General features: G+C 43.1%; 1 long non-coding RNA gene across 2 annotated transcripts in view; it reads right to left on the bottom strand.

Moving 5' to 3' along the window:
• Positions 1-12155: 12155 nt before the first annotated feature.
• LOC148138674 (uncharacterized) overlaps positions 12156-25109 on the bottom strand; it is a 100452-nt gene continuing 87498 nt past the window's right edge. For both annotated transcript variants that reach the window (XR_015753761.1, XR_015753760.1), the window contains one exon: positions 12156-12341. This is a non-coding gene — a long non-coding RNA (uncharacterized LOC148138674). The remainder of the gene's footprint in view (positions 12342-25109) is intronic.

Genomic DNA, 25109 nt, shown 5'->3' with positions numbered 1-25109 from the left:
GTGTGAGGTGTTAAGAGTGACAGTGATGGAGTGAGTGTGAGGGGTTAAGTGTGATGGGGATGGAGTGAGTGTGAGGGAGTCAGGGTGACGATCATGGAGTGAGTGTGAGGGGGCCAGGGTGACAATGATTGAGTGAGTGTGAGGGGGTCAGGGTGATGGCGATGAAGTGAGTGTTTTAGGTTGAGGGTGATGGAGAGAGTGTGAGTGGATCAGTGCGCCGGTGATGGAGTGAGAGTGAGGGGGTAAGTGTGCCGGTGATGGAGTGTGTGTGAGGGAGTCAGGGTGATGGTGATGGAGTGAGTGTGAGGCGGTCTGGGGAACGGTGATGGAGTGAGTTTGAGTTGGTCAGGGTGACATTGAGGGAATAAGTGTGAGGGGCTCAGTGAGACGGTGAAAGAGTGTGTTTGCGGGGATCAGTGTGACGGTGATGGAGTGAGTGTGAGGGGGTCAGGGTGACAGTAATGGAGTGAGTTTGCGTTGGTCAGGGTGACATTGATGGAGTGAGTGTGAGGGGGTCAGGGTGACGGTGATGGAGTGAGTGTGAGGTGGTCAGGGAAACGGTGATGGAGTGAGTATGAGGGAATCAGTGTGACAGTGATGGAGTGAGTGTGAGGGGGTCAGGGTGACGGTGATGGAGTGAGTTTGCGTTGGTCAGGGTGACATTGATGGAGTGAGTGTGAGGGGGTCAGGATGACAGTGATGGAGTGAGTGTGAGGGTTTCAGGTTGAGGGTGATGGAGAGAGTGTGAGGGCATCACGATGATGGTGATGGAGTGAGTGTGAGTGGATCAGTGTGCCAGTGAGGGAGTGAGTATGAGAGGGTCAGCGTGACGGTGATGGAGTGTGTGTGAAGGAGTCAGGGTGACGGTGATGGAGTGAGTGTGAGGGCGTCAGTGTTACAGTGATGTAGTGAGTGTGAGGGTGTCAGTGTTACAGTGATGTAGTGAGTGTGAGAGGGTCAGTGTACCGGTGATGGAATGACTTTGAGGAGGTTAGTGTGAAGGTGATGGAGTGAGTGTGAGGGGCGTCAGGGTGACAACGATGGAGTGAGTGTGAGGGGTTAAGTATGATGTGGATGGAGTGAGTGTGAGGGGTTAAGAGGGACGGTGATTGAGTGAGTGTGAGGCAGTCAGGGTAATGGTGATGGAGTGAGTGTGAGTTGGTCAGTGTGTCAGTGATGGAATGAGAATGAAGTGGTCAGGGTGACGGTGATGGAGTGAATGTGAGATGGTCAGGGTGACGGTGATGGAGTGAGTGTGAGGGGTTAAGGGTGACGGCGATGGAGTGAGTGTGAGGAGTTAAGATTGACAGTGATTGACTGACTGTGAGTGGGTCAGTGTGATGGTGATGAAGTGAGTTTAAGAGAGTCAGGGTGACATTGATGGAGTGAGTGTGAGTGGGTCAGTGTGCCGGTGATGGAGTGAGTGTGAGTTGGTCAGTGTGTCGATGATGGAGTGAGTATGAAGTTGTCAGGGTGACAGTGATGGAGGGAGTGTGAGGGGATCAGTTTGACGGTGATGGAGTGAGTGTGAGGGAGTCAGGGTGATGGTGATGAAGTGAGTGTGAGAGAGTCAGGTTGACAATGATGGAGTGAGTGTGAGGGTTTCAGGGTGTGGGTGATGGAATGAGTGTGAGGGATTAAGGGTGACAGCGATGGAGTGAGTGTGAGGCGTTCAGGGTGGCAGTGATGGAGTGAGTGTGAGGGCATCAGTGTGCCTGTGATGGAGTGTGTGTGAAGGTGTCAGGTTGACAGTGATGGAGTGAGTGTGAGGGTTTCAGGGTGTGGGTGATGGAGTGAGTGTGAGGGAGTAACGGTGACAGCGATGGAGTGAGCGTGAGGGGTTAAGGGTTACGGTAATGGGGTGAGTGTGAGGGGGTCTGGGTGGCATTGATGGAGTGAGTGTGAGGGGTTAAGGGTGACAGTTATGGAGTGAGTGTGAGTTGGTAAGTGTGACGGGGATGGAGTGAGTGTGAGTTGGTCAGGGTGACGATGATGGAGTGAGTATGAAGTTGTCAGGGTGACAATGATGGAGGGAGTGTGAGGGGATCAGTTTGACGGTGATGGAGTGAGTGTGAGGGAGTCAAGGTGATGGTGATGAAGTGAGTGTGAGAGAGTCAGGGTGACAGTGATGGAATGAGTGTGAGGGGGCAGGGTGACGGCGATGGAGTGCATGCGAGGGGTTAAGGGTGTCGGGGATGGAGTGCATGCGAGGGGTTAAGGGTGACAGCGATGGAGTGAGTGTGAGGCATTCAGGGTGGCAGTGATGGAGTGAGTGTGAGGGCATCAGTGTGCCTGTGATGGAGTGTGTGTGAAGGTGTCAGGTTGACAGTGATGGAATGAGTGTGAGGGTTTCAGGGTGTGGGTGATGGAGTGAGTGTGAGGGAGTAACGGTGACAGCGATGGAGTGAGCGTGAGGGGTTAAGGGTTACGGTAATGGGGTGAGTGTGAGGGGGTCTGGGTGGCATTGATGGAGTGAGTGTGAGGGGTTAAGGGTGACAGTTATGGAGTGAGTGTGAGTTGGTAAGTGTGACGGGGATGGAGTGAGTGTGAGTTGGTCAGGGTGACGATGATGGAGTGAGTATGAAGTTGTCAGGGTGACAATGATGGAGGGAGTGTGAGGGGATCAGTTTGACGGTGATGGAGTGAGTGTGAGGGAGTCAAGGTGATGGTGATGAAGTGAGTGTGAGAGAGTCAGGGTGACAGTGATGGAATGAGTGTGAGGGGGCAGGGTGACGGCGATGGAGTGCATGCGAGGGGTTAAGGGTGTCGGGGATGGAGTGCATGCGAGGGGTTAAGGGTGTCGGCGATGCAGTGAGTGTGAGGAATTAAGGGTGATGGTGATGGTATGAGTGTGAGAGGGTCAGGGTGGCAGTGATGGAATGAGTGTGAGGGGTCAAGGGTGACGGCGATGGAGTGAGTGTGAGGGGTTAAGAGTGATGGTAATGGAGTGAGTGTGAGGGGGTCTGGGTGACGTTGATGGACTGAGTATGAGGGGTTAAGAGTGACAATGATGGAGTGAGTGTGAGTGGTTAAGTGTGACGGGGATGGAGTGAGTGTGAGTTGGTCAGTGTGTCGGGGATGGAGTGAGTGTGAAGTGGTGAGGGTGACAGTGATGGAGTGAGTGTGAGGGAGTCAGGGTGACCGTGATGGAGTCAGTGTGAGAGAGTCATGGTGACGGTGATGGAGTGAGTGTGAGTTGGTCAGGGTGATGGTGATGGAATGAGTATGATGGGGTCAGGGTGACAGTGAGGGAGTGAGTGTGAGGGTTTCAGGGTGTGGGTGATGGAATGAGTGTGAGGGATTAAGGGTGACAGCGATGGTGTGAGTGTGAGGTGTTCAGGGTGGCAGTGATGGAGTGAGTGTGAGGGCTTCTGGGTGACTGAGCTTGAGTGAGTGTGAGAGCATCAGTGTGCCTGTGATGGAGGGTGTGTGAAGGTGTCAGGTTGACAGTGATGGAGTGAGTGTGAGGGTTTCAGGGTGTGGGTGATGGAGTGAGTGTGAGGGAGTAACGGTGACAGCGATGGAGTGAGTGTGAGGGGTTAAGGGTTACGGTAATGGGGTGAGTGTGAGGGGGTCTGGGTGGCATTGATGGAGTGAGTGTGAGGGGTTAAGTGTGACGTGGATGGATTGAGTATGAGGGATTAAGGGTGACAGCGATGGAGTGTGTGTGAGGGCGTTTGGGTGACTGAGCTTGAGTGAGTGTGAGAGCGTCAGTGTGCTGGTGATGGAGTTTGTGTGAAGGTGTCAGGTTGACAGTGACGGAGTGAGTGTGAGGGTTTCAGGGTGTGGGTGATGGAGTGAGTGTGAGGGATTAAGAGTAACAGCAATGGAGTGTGTGTGAGGGGTTAAGGGTTACGGTAATGGAGTGAGTGTGAAGGGGTCAGGGTGACGATGATGGAGTGAGTGTGAGGGGGCCAGGGTGACAATGATTGAGTGGGTGTGAGGGGGTCAGGGTGCTGGTGATGAAGTAAGTGCGAGGGTTTCAGGTTGAGGGTGAAGGAGTGAGTGAGAGTTGGTCAGTGTGTCGATGAAGGAGTGAGTATGAAGTTGTCAGGGTGACAGTGACGGAGGGAGTGTGAGGGGATCAGTTTGACGGTGATGGAGTGAGTGTGAGGGAGTCAAGGGGATGGTGATGAAGTGAGTGTGAGAGAGTCAGGGGGACAGTGATGGAATGAGTGTGAAGGGGCAGGGTGACTGAGTTTGAGTGAGTGTGAGAGCATCAGTGTGCCTGTGATGGAGTGTGTGTGAAGGTGTCAGGTTGACAATGATGGAGTGAGTGTGAGGGTTTCAGGGTGTTGGTGATGGAGTGAGTGTGAGGGATTAAGGGTGAAAGCGATGGAGTGAGTGTGAGAGGTTAAGGGTTACGGTAATGGAGTGAGTGTGAAGGGGTCAGGATGATATTGATGGAGTGAGTGTGAGGGGTTAAGTGTGATGTGGATGGAGTGAGTGTGAGGGGTTAAGAGTGACAGTGATGGAGTGAGTGTGAGTGGTTAAATGTGATGGGGATGGAGTGAGTGTGAGTTGGTCAGTGTGTCGGTGATGGAGTGAGTATGAAGTGGTCAGAGTGACAGTGATGGAGTGAGTGTGAGGGGATCAGTTTGACAGTGATGGAGTGAGTGTGAGTGGTTAAATGTGATGGGGATGGAGTGAGTGTGAGGGGGTCAGTGTGCCGGTGATGGAGTGAGTGTGAGTTGGTCAGTGTGTCGGTGATCGAGTGAGTATGAAGTGGTCAGAGTGACAGTGATGGAGTGAGTGTGAGGAGATCAGTTTGACGGTGATGGAGTGAGTGTGAGGGAGTCAGGGTGATGGTGATAGAGTGAGTTTAAGGGGATAAGAGTGACAGTGATGGAGTGAGTGTGAGTGGTTAAGTGTGATGGGGATGGAGTGAGTGTGAGGGGTTAAGAGTGACAGTGATGGAGTGAGTGTCAGTGGTTAAATGTGATGGGGATGGAGTGAGTGTGAGGGGGTCAGTGTGCCGGTGATGGAGTGAGTGTGAGTTGGTCAATGTGTCGGTGATGGAGTGAGTATGAAGTGGTCAGAGTGACAGTGATGGAGTGAGTGTGAGGGGATCAGTTTGACGGTGATGGAGTGAGTGTGAGGGAGTCAGGGTGATGGTGATAGAGTGAGTTTAAGGGGATAAGAGTGACAGTGATGGAGTGAGTGTGAGTGGTTAAGTGTGATGGGGATGGAGTGAGTGTGAGTTGGTCAGTGTGTCGGTGATGGAGTGAGTGTGAAGTGGGTCAGTGTGTCGGTGATGGAGTGAGTGTGAGGGTTTCAGGGTGATGGTGATGGAGTGAGTGTGAGGGATTAAGGGTGACAGCGATGGAGTGAGTGTGAGGGGTAATGGAATGAGTGTGAAGGGGTCAGGATGATATTGATGGAGTGAGTTGAGGGGTTAAGTGTGATGTGGATGGAGTGAGTGTGAGGGGTTAAGTGTGATGGGGATGGAGTGAGTGTGAGGGGGTCAGGGTGATGGCGATGAAGTGAGTGTGAGAGGGTCAGTGTGCCGGTGATGGAGTGTGTGTGATGGAGTCAGAGTGACGGTGATGTAGTGAGTGTGAGGGTGTCAGGGTGACGGTGATGGAATGAGTGTGAAGGGGTCAGGGTGATGGTGATGGAGTGAGTGTGAAGGCGTCAGTGGTAAAGTGATGTTGTGAGTGTGAGAGGGTCAGTGTACCGGTGATGAAATGAGTGTGAGGAGGTCAGTGTGAAGGAGATGGAATGAGTGTGAGGGGGTCAGGGTGACGGTGATAGAGCATATGTGAAGGTGTCAGGTTGACAGCGATGGAGTGAGTGTGGGGGTTAAGGGTTACGGTAATGGAGTGAGTGTGAGGGGGTCAGGATGATATTGATGGAGTGAGTGTGAGGGGTTAAGTGTGACGTTGATGGAGTGAGTGTCAGGGGTTAAGAATGATGGTGATGGAGTGAGTGTGAGGGGTTAAGTGTGACGGGGATGGAGTGTGAGTTGGTCAGTGTGTCGGTGATGGAGTGAGTATGAAGTGGTCAGAGTGACAGTGATGGAGTGAGTGTGAGGGGATCAGTTTGACGGTGATGGAGCGAGTGTTAGGGAGTCAGGGTGACGGTGATAGAGTGAGTTTAAGGGGATAAGAGTGACAGTGATGGAGTGAGTGTGAGTGGTTATGTGTGATGTGGATGGAGTGAATGTGAGGGGTTAAGAGTGACAGTGATGGAGTGAGTGTGAGTGGTTCAATGTGATGGGGATGGAGTAGGTGTGAGGGGGTCAGTGTGCCGGTGATGGAGTGAGTGTGAGTTGGTCAGTGTGTCGGTGATGGACTGAGTATGAAGTGGTCAGAGTGACAGTGATGGAGTGAGTGTGAGGAGATCAGTTTGACGGTGATGGAGTGAGTGTGAGGGGGTCAGGGTGACAATGATGGAGTGTGTTTGAGGGGGTCAGGGTGACATTGATGGAGTGATTGTGAGGGGGTCAGTGAGACGGTGATAGAGTGTGTGTGAGGGGGTCAGGGTGACACTGATGGAGTGAGCGTGAGTGTTTCAGGTTGAGGATGATGGAGAGAGTGTGAGTGGATCAGTGTGCCAGTGATGGAGTGAGTGTGAGGGGGTCATGGTGACAATGATGGGGCTAGTGTGAGAGGGTCAGGGTGACGGTGATGGAATGAGTATGATGGGGTCAGGGTTACAGTGATGGAGTGAGTGTGAGGGTTTCAGGGTGTGGGTGATGGAGTGAGTGTGAGGGATTAAGGGTAACAGCGATGGAGTGAGTGTGAGGGGTTAAGGGTTACGGTAATGGAGTGAGTGTGAAGGGGTCAGGATGATGTTGATGGAGTGAGTTGAGGGGTTAAGTGTGACGTGGATGGAGTGAGTGTGAGGTGTTAAGAGTGACAGTGATGGAGTGAGTGTGAGGGGTTAAGTGTGATGGGGATGGAGTGAGTGTGAGGGAGTCAGGGTGACGATCATGGAGTGAGTGTGAGGGGGCCAGGGTGACAATGATTGAGTGAGTGTGAGGGGGTCAGGGTGATGGCAATGAAGTGAGTGTTTTAGGTTGAGGGTGATGGAGAGAGTGTGAGTGGATCAGTGCGCCGGTGATGGAGTGAGAGTGAGGGGGTAAGTGTGCCGGTGATGGAGTGTGTGTGAGGGAGTCAGGGTGATGGTGATGGAGTGAGTGTGAGGCGGTCTGGGGAACGGTGATGGAGTGAGTTTGAGTTGGTCAGGGTGACATTGAGGGAATAAGTGTGAGGGGCTCAGTGAGACGGTGAAAGAGTGTGTTTGCGGGGATCAGTGTGACGGTGATGGAGTGAGTGTGAGGGGGTCATGGTGACGGTGATGGAGTGTGTGTGAAGGTGTCAGGTTGACAGCGATGGAGTGAGTGTGAGGGGTTAAAGGTTACGGTAATGGAGTGAGTGTGAGGGGGTCAGGATGATATTGATGGAGTGAGTGTGAGGTGTTAAGTGTGACGTGGATGCAGTGAGTGTCAGGGTTAAGAATGACGGTGATGGAGTGAGTGTGAGGGGTTAAGTGTGACGGGGATGGAGTGAGTGTTCGGGGGTCAGGGTGATGATGATGAAGTGAGTGTGAGGGGGCCAGGGTGAAAATGATTGAGTGAGTGTGAGAGAGTCAGGGTAATTGTGATGGAATGTATGTGAAGGAGTCAGAGTGATGGTGATGGAGTGAGAGTGAGAGGGTCAGTTTGCCGGTGATGGAGTGTATGTGAAGGAGTCAGAGTGATGGTGATGGAGTGAGTGTGAGGGAGTCAGGGTGACGTGATGGAGTGAGTGTGAGGCGGTCAGGGGAACGGTGATGGAGTGAGTGTGAGGGAATCAGTGTGACGGTGATGCAGTGAGTGTGAGGGAGTCAGGGTGACGGTGATGGAGTGAGTTTGAGTTGGTCAGGGTGACATTGAGGGAGTAAGTGTGAGGGGGTCAGTGAGACGGTGATAGAGTGTGTTTGCGGGGGTCAGTGTGACGGTGATGGAGTGCGTGTGAGGGGGTCAGGGTGACAGTAATGGAGTGAGTGTGAGGGTTTCAGGTTGAGGGTGATGGAGAGAGTGTGAGTGGATCCGTGTGCCAGAGATTGAGTGAGTGTGAGGGGGTCAGGGTGACAGTGATGGAGTGAGTGTGAGGCGGTCAGGGGAACGGTGATGCAGTGAGTGTGAGGGAATCAGTGTGACGGTGATGGAGTGAGTGTGAGGGAGTCAGGGTGATGGTGATGGAGTGAGTGTGAGAGGGTCAGTGTGCCGGTGATGGAGTCAGAGTGACGGTGATGTAGTGAGTGTGAAGTGGTCAGGGTGGTAGTGATGAAGTGAGTGTGAGGGGGTCAGGGTGACAATGATGGAGTGTGTGTGAGAAGGTCAGTGTGACGGTCATGGAGTGAGTGTGAGTGAGTCATGGTGACGATGATGGAGTGAGTGTGAGGTAGGTGAGGGTGACGGTGATGGAGTGAGTTTGAGTTGGTCAGAGTGACAATGATGGAGTGATTGTGAGGGGGTCAGTGAGACGGTGATAGAGTGTGTTTGCGGGGATCAGTGTGACAGTGATGGAGTGAGTGTGAGGAGGTCAGGGTTATAGTGATGGAGTGAGTGTGAGGGTTTCAGGGTGTGGGTGATGGAGTGAGTGTGAGGGATTAAGGGTGACAGCGATGGAGTGAGTGTGAGAGAGTCAAGGTGACAGTGATGGAGTGAGTATGATGGGGTCAGGGTTACAGTGATGGAGTGAGTGTGAGGGTTTCAGGGTTTGGGTGATGGAGTGAGTGTGAGGGATTAAGGGTAACAGCGATGGAGTGAGTGTGAGGGGTTAAGGGTTACGGTAATGGAGTGAGTGTGAAGGGGTCAGGATGATATTGATGGAGTGAATTGAGGGGTTAAGTGTGATGTGCATGGAGTGAGTGTGAGGGGTTAAGAGTGACAGTGGGAGGGATCCAAGATGGCGGCGACCCAGTAAGACTGAGTCTATCGTGCTCCTCCCAAGACTTGGGCACAGTGGGTCACCTACCCCCTACCAAGCTCACCAAATCATTTATAAATCATTTATAATAGTTTAGTAACTCAATTCGTTGTGTAATATTGCATTTAAACAACTTAATCCTAAGTTAAAATGACTAAAGGGAAGGGAGCCCGCAGCTCTCAGCAAGCAGGAACCCCTCCCCCACCCTCTCCAGCTGCAGCAGAGGCGTCCACAGCCGCCCCGGGGGACTTACCAACAGTAGCAAGTCTTGCAGAAATGCTTTCCAAGCTTGACTCGAAGATCGATGCTTTCATCGTCGAATCCAGAAACCGTTGGGAGTCGCTCTCGGCCTCGCTGCAGAAGCACGACCGTGAAATTGAAGAAATTCAACGCCGAGTCGGAGGGGCGGAGCTAAAGGCCGCGACCTCGGAGACAACCGCTCAATTGGCGATAATCGAGGTCGCCAAAAAAATATTCGTTTGCTGGGCCTTCCTGAACAGGAAGAGGAAGGCCAGCTTATAGCATTCCTGGAGCAGTGGCTGCCACAACTTTTAAATCTGCAAGCTGGATCAGGCAGGTAAGGGTGGAATGGGCCTACCGGGTTGCAACACGCGGGCCTGGCTCGAACCAGCGCCCACGCCCGGTCCTGTTCCGGCTGCAGAGCTACAGGGAGAGGCAGATACTCCTAGAAGCCTCTAGAAATCTCGGAAAAGATCCCCAAGCTATGATCTACAAATATCATTCCACGTTTCTATAGAGATTTCTAGTCCCAAATCCAGATCCCATGTTTTAAGCAGATTATCCATATCTCCCGATCCTTCATCATGTAGTAAATGATAAATAATACTGACGGAAGAAACCCCCACTGGTCGTAGAACACTACATTCTCTATCTTCATGTAGCAGTGCTTAACTCGTTAATTCACTGTCTCAAGCCTAATGCAGTCATTCAATGAAACAAACTGCATTCATTCATTCATTCAATAAATACAACTTCAATCGTAAGTTCAATGAATGGAAAGTTATTTATGGATTGAATGAAACAAACTTAAATCCTACATTAAAGGAATCAAACTGCACTCATTATTTACTAAAGCAACCTGCATTCATTCTTTCATTCATTGTTTCAAACTTGCATTCACTGAAACAAACTGTAGGTGTTAATTCAATGAGTAAAGTTTATCTTGTTAATTCAATATCTCGAGCTCAAGGCATTCATTCAAAGAAACAAAGTACATTCATTCATTCATTTATTCAATCAAACCGCAATCGTACATTCAATAAATCAAACGTTTTCATTGATTTAAAGAAACAAACTTAACACAGTCATTCATTGAGTTCAACTGCATTCATCCAATGAATCAAACTGCACTCAATGATTCAATGAAACAACCTGCGAGTGTTACTTCATGTAGCAGAGCTTATTTCGTTAATTCAATGTCTCGAGCCTAATGCAGTCATTCAATGAAACAAACTGCATTCATTCATTGAATGAATAAAACTTCAATCGTACGTTCAATGAAGGAAACGTTACTCATTGATTCAATAAAACACACTGCAAGTGGTAATTCAATGAGTAGAAATTGTCCAATTCATTCAATTTATCATGCTTAACTCATTCCTTCATCGACTGAAAACTGAATTAATTCATTCTTGAATCAAACTACAAAGAATCGATCTAGAAATCATGCATTAAAGAATCAAACGTTATTTATGGATTCAATGAAACAAACGAAAATCATGCATCAAGGGAATAAAACTGCCCTCGTTTATTTACTAAAGGAAACTGCATTCATTCATTCATTCATTCAGTGTATCAATCTGCGCTCATGCATTCAGTAAAAGAGACTGCACATTATTTCAATGAGCTTATCTCATTAATTCAATTTCTTCATCTTACGGTATTCAATCAAAGATTCATTCATTCATTCAAGATGTTCTCCTTTATTTACTAAAACAAACTGCATCCATTCATTCATTGTTTCAAACTGCACTCATACATGCACTGAAAGAAAATGGAACAATTATTCTAAGCAAGAGCTTGGCATAGTCAACACACTGATATCCAATTATAAATGAGAACTGACCCTGCACAACTCCATCTTCGCATCATCTCCTGTTACTTAACATTATGTATTTTAATTTAGCAACACCTTAAGTCATTTAATAGTCACGCTAACAAACAAATGATTCAAAGAGGGAAATTTCAAATTCCAGTACTTGCACTTACTGGAAGCTAGTTATAAGAAATAGAGCCCTTCTGTTTTGTATAAAAGGACACAAACACACATTAGACCTGTTCCAAGTTAAAATAAGCCACAGACACTTTCGAGAGTCATAGAGATGTATAGCATGGAACCTGACCCTTCGGTCCAACTCACCCATGCCGACCTAATCTAGTCTCATTTGTCAACATTTGGCCCATATCCCTCCGAACCCTTTCTATTCATATATCCATCCAGATGCCTTTTAAACGTTGTAATTGTACAAGCCTCCACAACTCACTCCATACACACACCACCCTTTGCATGAAAAAGTTCCCCATCACATGCCTTTTAAAATTTTTCCCCTCTCACCCTAAACCTATGCCCTCTAGTTCTGGACTTCTACACCCTAGAGAAAAGACCTTGTCTACTTAACCTATCCATAGCCCTCATGATTTTATAAACCTCTATAAAGGTCACTCTACAGCCTCCTACACTCCAATGAAAAAAAGGTTCAGTCTTTCCAGTCTATATTCATATCTCAAACCCTCCTGACAAAGCAATCCTCTGGTAAATCTTTCCCAAACACTAATTTAATAATGGAACGGGGCAACCAGAACTGTACACAGAACTCAAGAAGAGGCCTTACCAACATCCTGAGTAACCTCAATATGACATCCCAACTCCTGTACTCAAAGATCTGAGCAAGGAAAATAAGCGTACTAAACGTCTACCCGTTACACAAATTTCAAAGAATCACGTACCCCTACCTCCATTCTACAAAATTACTGAGGGGCCTACCATTAATCATACAAGTCTGCCCTTGTTTGCATTACCAAAATACAATCTCTTACATTTATCTAAATGAAACTCCATCGGCTAATCCTCGGTCCTAGCAGCAGACACCAGCATTTTGAAATCAACAAACAGATAACTATAATTCAAGGCTACAAGTTGTTAAGCATAGAATAGTGCTTGAACTATGAGTGTGCTATTATACATTTATAATGAATTACTACACCAGTCAGAATTTTGATGTGACATATTTAATTTACTGTGATTATCTCCAAAACGAAATTAGAAGTGACAATAAGCTTCTAATAGTTACTGGCAGAGAGCAACAAGGTCAGTTACATTATAGAGTACATAACAAAAACTCACGCATAATTGCACTTTGACAATGATCGAAGTACATCCTGGCTCAGTCCATTCCAATGGCCCTGCAAAATAAATATTTTAGCATTAACACTTTTCAATCATTTGCTCCTATAATTTCAGACCCCAGAGACCAATTAAACCTTTCCTACAAGGAGGGGCTGTTAATTAACTCCAAACAGCATCATTTCTTGCACAACTCGAGAGCAAAGGTAAAACTATTACTCAAGATCTTTGTCAACTCAAAGTCACAATACAGTTACTCTTTTGTTTATCCCAATTCTAACATCCCTCTCCAAAATAAGAAAGAAACCAAATGACTCCTCAAAAACATAGATGACAGAAGAGAATGGAGTGGCTGACTATGCCATAGACAAGACACTGGTAGAGTGCACAAGTCACAACAGATGACACTTGAGAGTTCAAAGGCTGTTTAAATGTTAAATTTATATTCCCTAGATTTCACTCTGCCACATAAGGAGCTCCTACAGCCAGAGTGAGACTGTCAGTCTGGAATAATTGCCTCACTGTGTGCATTTTTTTTCTTTAATATGACAACAAGGATCAGGATGAATCTACTCAAACTGACTTTGGATCTGAACAGTTAGTTGAGAGATTTATCACTTCAAGTCAGATTAAATTTAATACTAGCTTTAATCAAGGATGTTGCATCAGACACAAAAGTAGAGATTGCTGGGAAAGCTCAGGCAAGTCTAGCAGCATCTGTGCAGAGAAATCAAGAGTTCTCGTTTCCATTCGAGTGACCTTTCCTCAGAACCTTCCTCAAGGATGTTCCATCAGATTAAAAAAAATCACACAACACCAGGTTATAGTCCAACAGGTTTAATTGGAAGCACACGAGCTTTCGGAGCGACGCTCCTTCGTCAGGTGATTGTAGAGGGCTCGATCGTAACACAGAATTTATAGCAAAAATTTGCAGTGTGATGTAACTGAAATTATACGTTGAAAAATTGATTGCCTTCATCACACTGCAAATTTTTGCTATAAATTCTGTGTTACGATCGAGCCCTCTACAATCACCTGATGAAGGAGCGTCGCTCCGAAAGCTCGTGTGCTTCCAATTAAACCTGTTGGACTAAAACCTGGTGTTGTGTGATCTTTAACTTTGTACACCCCAGTCCAACACAGGCATCTCCAAATCATCAGATTATGGCCGATTCACACTTTACTTACAGTTTATTGGGGGTAGGGTGGCAGCGGGGGGGGGGGGGGAGAGATTCCCACTCTACTGTGTAAAGTACCTTCATGATTTCACACAAATATCCTAAAACTAATATTTTTCCGTGCTCTCGATTTCCCAGAGAAAGTCGTGTCGATCCTATCAAAGCATCGTCTCTGTCAATCACCAACCTTCTATATTCAAGGGCATAAACGACAAATTTGAGGAACCGCTCCCCACTCACAATGTGACCCTCGATGTTTGGCTGCTTCTGCTTAAAGGGGAAGGGGGAGACAGGGAAAGCGCTCGGGTTTAATCCAGGCCCCAGGATCAATGGTTGGTGGGGATCCACGTGCGAAGGTGAAATCGCCCGGAAACGAGGAGGTTGGCCCGGGGGTAAGAGGGGCAGAGCTGTCTCACGTCTCCGGGGTTCAGAGAACGGCCAGGCTGAGAGAGGTGTGTTGAAGGTCAGGGGTCGTGAAAGAGAAAAAACGGAGAAAAAGGAGATAAATAAAAGATGAAGAGGAGAGGGGAAGAGAAAAAAAAGATAGAGGGTCCGGATCGGATGGGAGTGAGGGGGATGGAGAGAGACAGAGGCCTAGGCCCAGGCCCAGAGTCAAGTCTCGGCGTCGCCCCCTCTCTCCTACGCCCCGGCATCCCTCCCCAGGGTGTACCTTCTTCCCTCTCCCCCTCTCGCCGACTGCCTTTCACACTTACCGAGCCGGCGGTGGCCAAGCGCCGAGAGGCCGAGCGCACCAGGTACAACATGGCGGTGGCGACGGTTGCTAGGGCTGTCCGTGTGGAATGAAGGTCCGGGCGGCTCCGGCCGACAGTGTGAGGGCGAAGGCGGGTCCGCGCGGGAATCGGCTCCGGAGGGAACGTGGGGTGGGGGGGGGTGGGGTGTTGTCGTCGGGCTCGCGCTCCGGCAGGCTCTGGGCAGGCGCGGCGGCTCGAGCAGCTTCTGGAAGATTCCGGCGGCCGCACGTGCTCAGTGCCGGGTGGGGGCGGTCAGGGAAGGACCGGCTGCAGTGCCCTCCCCTCCGGCTCTCACCGACAGCGCGCTTCTTTCCTCGTCCCCTCGGTGTCGAACACGAAGCGGGCCCTCGGGCAGGCGAAACGACTGAAAACGGCGCGGGATTCGAGGGAAGCGAACGTTGTGCTCGGTATGTTCAATTCTTTTTTTAAAAAAAATATTTGTCAGACAGGCGCCGGATGGGCGGCTCTGGGTCCTTGCGCATAAAGGTGACAGGACGTCAGAGCATTGCAGGGAATGTCATCAGGCGCCACCTGGGGGTCAAAGGTTACTACTTAGGGGTCAGAGGTCAACCATCAGGAGGTCAGAGTACTACAGGGAGTATTATCAAGCACCACTTAGGGGTCAGAGGTCAACATCAAGAGATCAGTGTATCACAGGGAGTTTCATCATAAACCACCTGAGGGTCAGTGATCAGTATCAGGTGGTTAAAGTATTGCAGGGAGCTTCTTCAGGCACCACCTGAAGTTCAGAGGTCAGCCACAGGAAGTCAGATTATTGCAGGAAGTTTCATCAGGGCAGCACCAGAGGTTCAGATGTTACCACCTGGGGATTAGAGGTCAGCAAGAAACAGCATCTAGGGGTCAGGTATCAGGAAATCAGAGTTTTGCAAGGACTTTCACCAGGTAGTGTCTAGGGGTGGGGGGAGTCAGGGGTCAGCACCAGCAACATCTGGGGACTAGAGGTCAGCATCAGGAGGTGAGATTGTACCAGGGAATTTCATCAGGTAGCACCAGAGAGTCAGAGGTCAGCACCAAGAGGGCACGGGTAGGTACCAGAAGCATCTGGGGTTGAGAGGTCAGCAGCTGGGGGCGTCAAAGATCTGCATCACTTTTGCTATGTACACAAATGCATTTACGTCCATTCCAAGGCTGGATACACCCAAAAGATGAACCTGTCTTGAGTTTACACACAGGTCAGACATCAGCTTTGTTTTTACTTGGAGACTGCCCTCATTCTTCACCATTTTAAAGTTGAAATAAATTATTGTCACTTAATGTGACTCTTTCCATTCGGTTCATCCTCACATCAGATTCAGACGATTCTGGTTCAAATCCCGCACCATGACGAAAACACAGAAATCTGAGCTGGCACTCATGTTCATGTTACAGTGTTACAGTGCTATGTTTCAGATGAACTGCGAAATCAAGCCTGCAAAATATTCTTCCATGTGTATAATAAAAGACCCATGGCTCTACATCAAAAACACCGCAGTCATCTGGAGGTCAAGGTATTGCAGGGAGTATCTCCAATCATGATCATAGAACATAGAATATTACAGCGCAGTATGAGCCCTTTGACCCTTGATGTTGCATTGACTTGTGAAACCAATCTAAACGCCATCTAACCTACATTATTGAGGAGAAAGTGAGGTCTGCAGATGCTGGAGATCAGAGCTGAAAGTGTGTTGCTGGAAAAGCGCAGCGGGTCAGGCAGCATCCAGGGAACAGGAGAATCGACGTTTCTCCTGTTCCCTGGATGCTGCCTGACCTGCTGCGCTTTTCCAGCAACACATTTTCAGCTACATTATTCCATTATCAATCATATGCCTATCCAATGACCACTTAAATGCCCTTCATGTTGGCAAGTCCACTACTGTTGCAGAAAGGGCATTCCACGCCCATACTCCTCTCTCTGAGTGAAGAATCTACCTCTGACATCTGTCCTATATCAATCATTCCTCAATTTAAAGCAATGTCCCCTCGTGCTAGCCATCACCATCAGAGGAAAAAGGCTCTCACTGTTCACCCTATCTAATCCTCTGATCATCTTGTATGTCTCTATTAGTCACCTCTTTTCCAATAAAAATATCTATTTTAAAAAATTTAACATTTTTACAAGTTTACAAAAATAAACAATACTCTCAAATATAAACATTGATATAAAATTAAATCAAATATACAATAGCCAAAATTTAACAAAAGAAGAAAGGAAAAAAAATTCAAAAAAAAGCAAAACTCAACTATCTACTAATCTAACTAACCAGAGTGTATATTTAAGTCTCTTAAATGCTCGGAATGTGTTAACATCAGATGTAATAAAACCCGTATTCCTCTCCTAAGGGGCCCCGGACCAGCCAGGTTTGTAATCTCAATTAAATAAAAGCCCTTGTTAGGATAGTCGAGATATCTGTATTTATGTAATTCAAGAAGGGTTCCCATATTTTATAAAATAATTCGGTCTTTCGGTGCACCATATTTGTAAGGAAGTCAAGTGAAATACAGCCTATAATTGATCTGTGCCAACTTGAAAGTCCAGGGGGGCCCTCAGCCACCCAGTTCACCAAAATATTTTTCCTTGCACAGAAAGAAAGAATACAAAATAGTCTCTTCCCTGACATATCCAGGGAGGGAAGGTTTGAAAACCCAAAAGGAGAGATACAGGGTCCACTTTAATTTCCGTTCCTAGAATTTCTGTCAGGGTACTTGCTACTTTAGTCCAATATCTACGGATGTTATGACAGGTCCATAGGCAATGTACAACAGTGCCCACCTCTATTTTACATTTGGGCCATGTTGGAGATGCTCCTACCTTAAATTTTGCCAATCGAACCGGTACTGTATGGGCCCTATGAAGTACCTTCAGCTGGATAGCTTGGGTTCTGTTAATTGTAATTCTCCTAGCGTTTTCCCAAATATCATTCCACGTTTCTATAGAGATTTCTAGTCCCAAATCCAGATCCCATGTTTTAAGCAGATTATCCATATCTCCCGATCCTTCATCATGTAGTAAATGATAAATAATACTGACGGAAGAAACCCCCACTGGTCGTAGAACACTACATTCTCTATCTTCATGTAGCAGTGCTTAACTCGTTAATTCACTGTCTCGAGCCTAATGCAGTCATTCAATGAAACAAACTGCATTCATTCATTCAATAAATACAACTTCAATCGTACGTTCAATGAATGGAAAGTTATTTATGGATTGAATGAAACAAACTTAAATCCTACATTAAAGGAATCAAACTGCACTCATTATTTACTAAAGCAACCTGCATTCATTCTTTCATTCATTGTTTCAAACTGCACTCATACATTCACTGAAACAAACTGTACGTGTTAATTCAATGAGTAAAGCTTATCTTGTTAATTCAATATCTCGAGCTCAAGGCATTCATTCAAAGAAACAGAGTACATTCATTCATTCATTTATTCAATCAAACCGCAATCGTACATTCAATAAATCAAACGTTTTCATTGATTTAAAGAAACAAACTTAACACAGTCATTCATTGAGTTCAACTGCATTCATCCAATGAATCAAACTGCACTCAATGATTCAATGAAACAACCTGCGAGTGTTACTTCATGTAGCAGAGCTTATCTCGTTAATTCAATGTCACGAGCCTAATGCAGTCATTCAATGAAACAAACTGCATTCATTCATTGAATAAATAAATCTTCAATCGTACGTTCAATGAAGGAAACGTTACTCATTGAATAAAACTGCCCTTATTTATTTACTAAAGGAAACTGCATTCATTCATTCATTCAGTGTATCAATCTGTGCTCATGCATTCACTAAAAGAAACTGCACATGTTATTTCAATGTGTAGAGCTTATCTCATTAATTCAATTTCTTCATCTTACGGCATTCAATCCGAGATGCCAACTGCAATCATTCATTCAAAGAATCAAACTGCACTCACTGATTCAGTAAACCAACTGCGAGTGCTAATTCAAGTAGTAGAGCTTCTTCAGTTAATTCAATGTCTCCAGCTAAATGAATTCATTCAATGAAACAAACTGCATTCATTCATTCGACAAGTTAAACTTCAATCGTACATTCAATCAATAAAACGTTGCTCATTGATTCAATGACAGAAAAGTAACACGTTCATTTAAGCATTCCAACTGCATTCAGTCAGTGAATCAAACTCTACTCATTGAAACAAACTACAAATGTTATTCATTCATTCAGTGTATCAAACTACACTCATACATTGACTGAAACAAACTGCACATGTTATTTCGATAAGTAGACCTAATCTCATTACTTCAATATCTCCATCTTCAGGCATTCATTCAAAGAAACCAGCTGCAATCATCCATTCAACGAATCAAGCTGTACTCACTGATCCAACGAAAGAAACTGCGAGAGCTAATTCAAGTAGTAGAGCTTCTCTCGTTGATGCAATGTCTCGAGCTTAATGCATTCATTCAAACAAACAAATTGCATTCATTCATTTAACAAATGAAACTTCAATCGTACATGCAATGAATGAAACATTATTTTTGGATTGAATGAAATATTTGTAAATCCTACATTAAAGGAATCAAACTGCACTCATTTACTTACTAAAACAAACTGCATTCATTCATTGTTTCATTGTTTCAAACTGCATTCGCTGATTCAATAAACAAACTGCCAGTGCTAATTCAAGTAATAGAGCTTCCCTCGTTAATTCAATGCATTGATTCAATGAAACAAACTGCATTCATTCATTCAATAAGTGAAACTTCAATCGTACATTCAATAAATGAAACGTTGCTCATTGATTCAATGAAAGAAAAGTAACACGTTCATTTAAGCATCCAACTGCATTCATTCAGTGAATCAAACTCTACTCGTTGAAACAAACTGCAAATGTTAACTTAATGAGTAGACCTTCTCTGATTATTTCAATATCTCAAGCTTAACTGATTCATTCAAAGACTGAAACTGCATTAGTTCATTCTTGAATACAACTGCATTCGTTCATTCAATGAATGAACCTTCAATCATGCATCCAATGAATCAAACGTTATTTTTGCATTCAATGAAACAAACGTAAACCATACAGTAAAGAAATCAAAGTGCACTCATTTATTTACTAAACCAAACTGCATTCAGTCATTCATTCAATGTATCAAACTACACTCATACATTGACTGAAACAAACTGCACATGTTATTTCGATAAGTAGACCTAATCTCATTACTTCAATATCTCCATCTTAAGGTATTCATTCAAAGAAATCAGCTGCAATCATTCATTCAACGAATCAAGCTGTACTCACTGATCCAACAAAAGAAACTGCGAGTGCTAATTCAAGAAGTAGAGCTTCTCTCGTTAATGCAATGTCCCGAGCTTAATGCATTCATTCAAACAAACAAATTGCATTCATTCATTTAACAAATGAAAATTCAAACGTACATTCAATGTATGAAACGTTATTTATGGATTGAATGAAACATACGTAAATCCTACATTATAGGAATCAAACTGCACTCATTTACTTACTAAAACAAATTGCATTCATTCATTCATTCATTGTTTCAAACTGCACTCGTACATTCACTGAAACGAACTGCACTTGTTAATTCAATGAGTAAAGCTTATCTCGTTAATTCAATATCTCGAGCTTAAGGCATTCATTCAATGAATAAATAAAACTTCAATCGTACGTTCAATGAAGGAAACGTTACTCATTGATTCAATAAAACACATTGCCAGTGGTAATTCAATGAGTAGAAATTCTCCAATTCATTCAATTTATCAAGCTGAAGTCATTCCTTCAAATACTGAAAACTGAATTCATTCATTCTTGAATCAAACTGATTCGATCTGGAATCATGCATTCAAAGAATCAAACGTTAATTATGGATTGAATGAAACAAACGTAAATCCAACATTAAAGGAATCAAACTGCACTCATTTACTTACTAAAACATACTGCATTCATTCTTTCATTCATTGTTTCAAACTGCACTCATACATTCACTGACACAAACTGTACGTGTTAATTCAATGAGGAAAGCTTATCTCGTTAATTCAATATCACAGTTCATTCATTCAAAGAAACAAAGTACATTCATTCTTTTATTCAATCAAACCGCAACCGTACATTCAATAAATCAATCGTTTTCATTGATTTAAAGAAACAAACTTAACACAGTCATTCATTGAGTTCAACTGCATTCATCCAATGAATCAAACTGCACTCAAAGATTCAATGAAACAACCTGCGAGTGTTACTTCATGTAGCAGAGCTTATCTCGTTAATGCAATGTCTCCAGCCTAATGCAGCCATTCAATGAAACAAACTGCATTCATTCATTCAATAAATAAATCTTCAATCGTACGTTCAATGAATGAAGTTATTTAAGGATTGAATGAAACATTTGTAAATCCTACATTAAAGAAAGCAAACTGCACTCATTTACTTACTAAAACAAACTGCATTCATTCATTCATTCATTGTTTCAAACTGCACTCATACATGCACTGAAACCAACTGACGTGTTTTAATTCAATGAGTAAAGCTTATCGCGTTAATTAAATATCTCGAGCTCAAGGCATTCATTCAAAGAAACAAAGTACATTCATTCTGTTATTCAATCAAACCGCAATCGTACATTCAATAAATCAATAGTTTTCATTGATTTAAAGAAACAAACTTAACACAGTCAATCATTGAGTTCAACTGCATTCATCCAATGAATCAAACTGCACTCAAAGATTCAATGAAACAACCTGCGAGTGTTACTTCATATAGCAGAGCTTTTCTCGTTAATTCAATTTCTCGAGCCTAATGCAGTCATTCAATGAAACAAACTGCATTTATTCATTCAATAAATTTAACTTCAATCGTACATTCAATGAATGAAGTTATTTATGGATTGAATGAATCAAACGTAAATCCTACATTAAAGGAATCAAACTGCACTCACTTACTAAAACAAACACAATCATTCATTCATTCATTGTTTCAAACTGCACTCATACATTCACTGAAACAAACTGTACGTGTTAATTCAATGATTAAAGCTTATCTCGTTAATTCAATATCTCGAGCATAAGGCTTTCATTCAAAGAAACAAAGTACATTCATTCATTTATTCAATCAAACTGCAATCGTACATTCAATAAATCAATCGTTTTCATTGATTTAAAGAAACAAACTTAACACTGTCATTCATTGAGTTCAACTGCATTCATCCAAAGAATCAAACTGCACTCAAAGAATCAATGAAACAAACTTCGAGTGTTACTTCATGTAGTAGAGCTTATCTCGTTAATTTAATCTCTCGACCCTAATGCAGTCATTCAATGAAACTAACTGCATTCATTCATGCAATAAAAAAAAAACTTCAATCGTACATTCAATGAATGAAGTTATTTATGGATTGAATGAATCAAACGTAAATCCTACATTAAAGGAATCAAACTGCACTCATTTACATACTAAAACAAACGGCAATCATTCATCCATTCTTTGTTTCAAACTGCACTCATACATGCACTGACAAACTGCGAGTGTTACTTCATGTAGCAGAGCTTTTCTCGTTAATTCAATTTCTCGAGCCTAATGCAGTCATTCAATGAAACAAACTGCATTCATTCATTCAATAAATTTAACTTCAATCGTACGTTCAATGAATGAAAAGTTATTTATGGATTGAATGAAACATTAGTAAATCCTACATTAAAGGAATCAAACTGCACTCATTTTCTTACTGAAACAAACTGAATTCATTCATTTATTCATTGTTTCAAACTGCACTCATACATTCACTGAAACAAACTGTACATGTTAATTCAATGATTAAAGCTTATCTCGTTAATTCAATATCTCGAGCTCAAGGCATTCATTCAAAGAAACAAAGTACATTCATTCTGTTATTCCATCAAACGCAATCGTACATTCAATAAATCAATCGTTTCCATTGATTTAAAGAAACAAACTTAACACAGTCAATCATTGAGTTCAACTGCATTCATCCAATGAATCAAACTGCACTCAAAGATTCAATGAAACAACCTGCGAGTGTTACTTCATGTAGCAGAACTTACCTCGTTAATGCAATGTCTCGAGCCTAATGCAGTCATTCAATGAAACAAACTGCATTCATTCAAGAAATAAATCTTCAATCGTACGTTCAATGAATGAAATTTTTTTATGTATTGAATGAAACATTTGTAAATCCTACATTAAAGGAATCAAACTGCACTCATTTACTTACTAAAACAAACTGCATTCATTCATTCATTCATTGTTTCAAACTGCACTCATACATTCACTGAAACAAACTGTACGTGTTAATTCAATGATTAAAGCTTATCTCGTTAATTCAATATCTCGAGCATAAGGCTTTCATTCAAAGAAACAAAGTACATTCATTCTGTTATTCAATCAAACTGCAATCGTACATTCAATAAATCATTCGTTTTCATTGATATAAAGAAACAAACTTAACACAGTCATTCATTGAGTTCAACTGCATTCATCCAAAGAATCAAACTGCACTCAAACATTCAATGAAACAAACTGCGAGTGTTACTTCATGTAGCAGAGCTTATCTCGTTAATTCAATCTGTCGACTCTAATGCAGTCATTCAATGAAAAACTTCAATCGTACGTTCAATGAATGAAGTTATTTATGGATTGAATGAATCAAACGTAAATCCTACATTAAAGGAATCAAACTGCACTCATTTACATACTAAAACAAACGGCAATCATTCATCCATTCTTTGTTTCAAACTGCACTCATACATGCACTGACAAACTGCGAGTGTTACTTCATGTAGCAGAGCTTTTCTCGTTAATTCAATGTCTCGAGCCTAATGCAGTCATTCAATGAAACAAACTGCATTCATTCAATAAATAAAACTTCAATCGTACGTTCAATGAATGAAAAGTTATTTATGGATTGAATGAAACATTAGTAAATCCTACATTAAAGGAATAAAACTGCACTCATTTTCTTACTAAAACAAACTGAATTCATTCATTTATTCATTGTTTCAAACTGCACTCATACATTCACTGAAACAAACTGTACGTGTTAATTCAATGAGTAAAGCTTATCTCCTTAATTCAATATCTCGAGCTTAAGGCATTCATTCAATGAATAAATAAAACGTCAATCGTACGTTCAATGATGGAAACGTTACTCATTGATTCAACTGAACACACTGCAAGTGGTAATTCAATGAGTAGAAATTCTCCAAATCATTCAATTTATCAAGCTTAATTCGTTCTTTCAAAGACTGAAAACTGAATTCATTCATTCTTGAATCAAACTAGATTCGATCTGGAATCATGCATTCAAAGAATCAAACGTTATTTATGGATTGAATGAAACAACCGTAAATCCTACTTTAAAGGAATCAATCTGCACTAATTTACTTACTAAAACAAACTGCATTTATTCATTCTTTCATTGTTTCAAACTGCACTCATACATGCACTGAAAGAAACTGCACGTGTTAATTCAATGTATAAATCTTATCTCGTTAATTCAATATCTCGAGCTCAAGGCATTCATTCAAAGAAACAAAGTACATTCATTCTTTTATTCAATCAAACCGCAATCGTACATTCAATAAATCAATAGTTTTCATTGATTTAAAGAAACAAACTTAACACAGTCAATCATTGAGTTCAACTGCATTTATCCAATGAATCAAACTGCACTCAAAGATTCAATGAAACAACCTGCGAGTGTTACTTCATATAGCAGAGCTTTTCTCGTTAATTCAATTTCTCGAGCCTAATGCAGTCATTCAATGAAACAAACTGCATTCATTCATTGAATGAATAAATAAAACTTCAATCGTACGGTCAATGAATGAAATTATTTATGGATTTAATGAAACAAACGTAAATCCTACATTAAAGGAATCAAACTGCACTCATTTACTTACTAAAACAAACGGCATTCATTCATTCATTCTTTGTTTCAAACTGCACTCATACATTCACTGAAACAAACTGTACGTGTTAATTCAATGATTAAAGCTTCTCTCGTTAATTCAATATCTCGAGCTCAAGGCATTCATTCAAAGAAACAAAGTACATTCATTCTGTTATTCAATCAAACCGCAATCGTACATTCAATAAATCAATCGTTTTCATTGATTTAAAGAAACAAACTTAACACAGTCATTCATTGAGTTCAACTGCATTCATCCAAAGAATCAAACTGCACTCAAACATTCAATGAAACAAACTGCGAGTGTTGCTTCATGTAGCAGAGCTTATCTCGTTAATTCAATCTGTCGACTCTAATGCAGTCATGCAATGAAACTAACTGCATTCATTAAAAAAAAACTTCAATCGTACATTCAATGAATGAAGTTATTTATGGATTGAATGAATCAAACGTAAATCCTACATTAAAGGAATCAAACTGCACTCATTTACATACTAAAACAAACGGCAATCATTCATCCATTCTTTGTTTCAAACTGCACTCATACATGCACTGACAAACTGCGAGTGTTACTTCATGTAGCAGAGCTTTTCTCGTTAATTCAATTTCTCGAGCCTAATGCAGTCATTCAATGAAACAAACTGCATTCATTCATTCAATAAATTTAACTTCAATCGTACGTTCATTGAATGAAAAGTTATTTATGGATTGAATGAAACATTAGTAAATCCTACATTAAAGGAATCAAACTGCACTCATTTTCTTACTAAAACAAACAATTCATTCATTTATTCATTGTTTCAAACTGCACTCACACATTCACTGAAACAAACTGTACGTGTTAATTCAATGAGTAAAGCTTATCTCGTTAATTCAATATCTCGAGCAGAAGGCATTCATTCAATGAATAAATAAAACGTCAATCGTACGTTCAATGATGGAAACGTTACTCATTGATTCAACTAAACACACTGCA

This window comes from Chiloscyllium plagiosum, unplaced genomic scaffold (assembly GCF_037043375.1).
Source record: "Chiloscyllium plagiosum isolate Xiang-an unplaced genomic scaffold, Cpla_swu_hap1 HiC_scaffold_39, whole genome shotgun sequence".
NCBI classification, from domain to species: domain Eukaryota; kingdom Metazoa; phylum Chordata; class Chondrichthyes; order Orectolobiformes; family Hemiscylliidae; genus Chiloscyllium; species Chiloscyllium plagiosum.
Note: the sequence above shows the minus strand (reverse complement) of the source record. Positions and strands in the feature narration are given on the sequence as shown.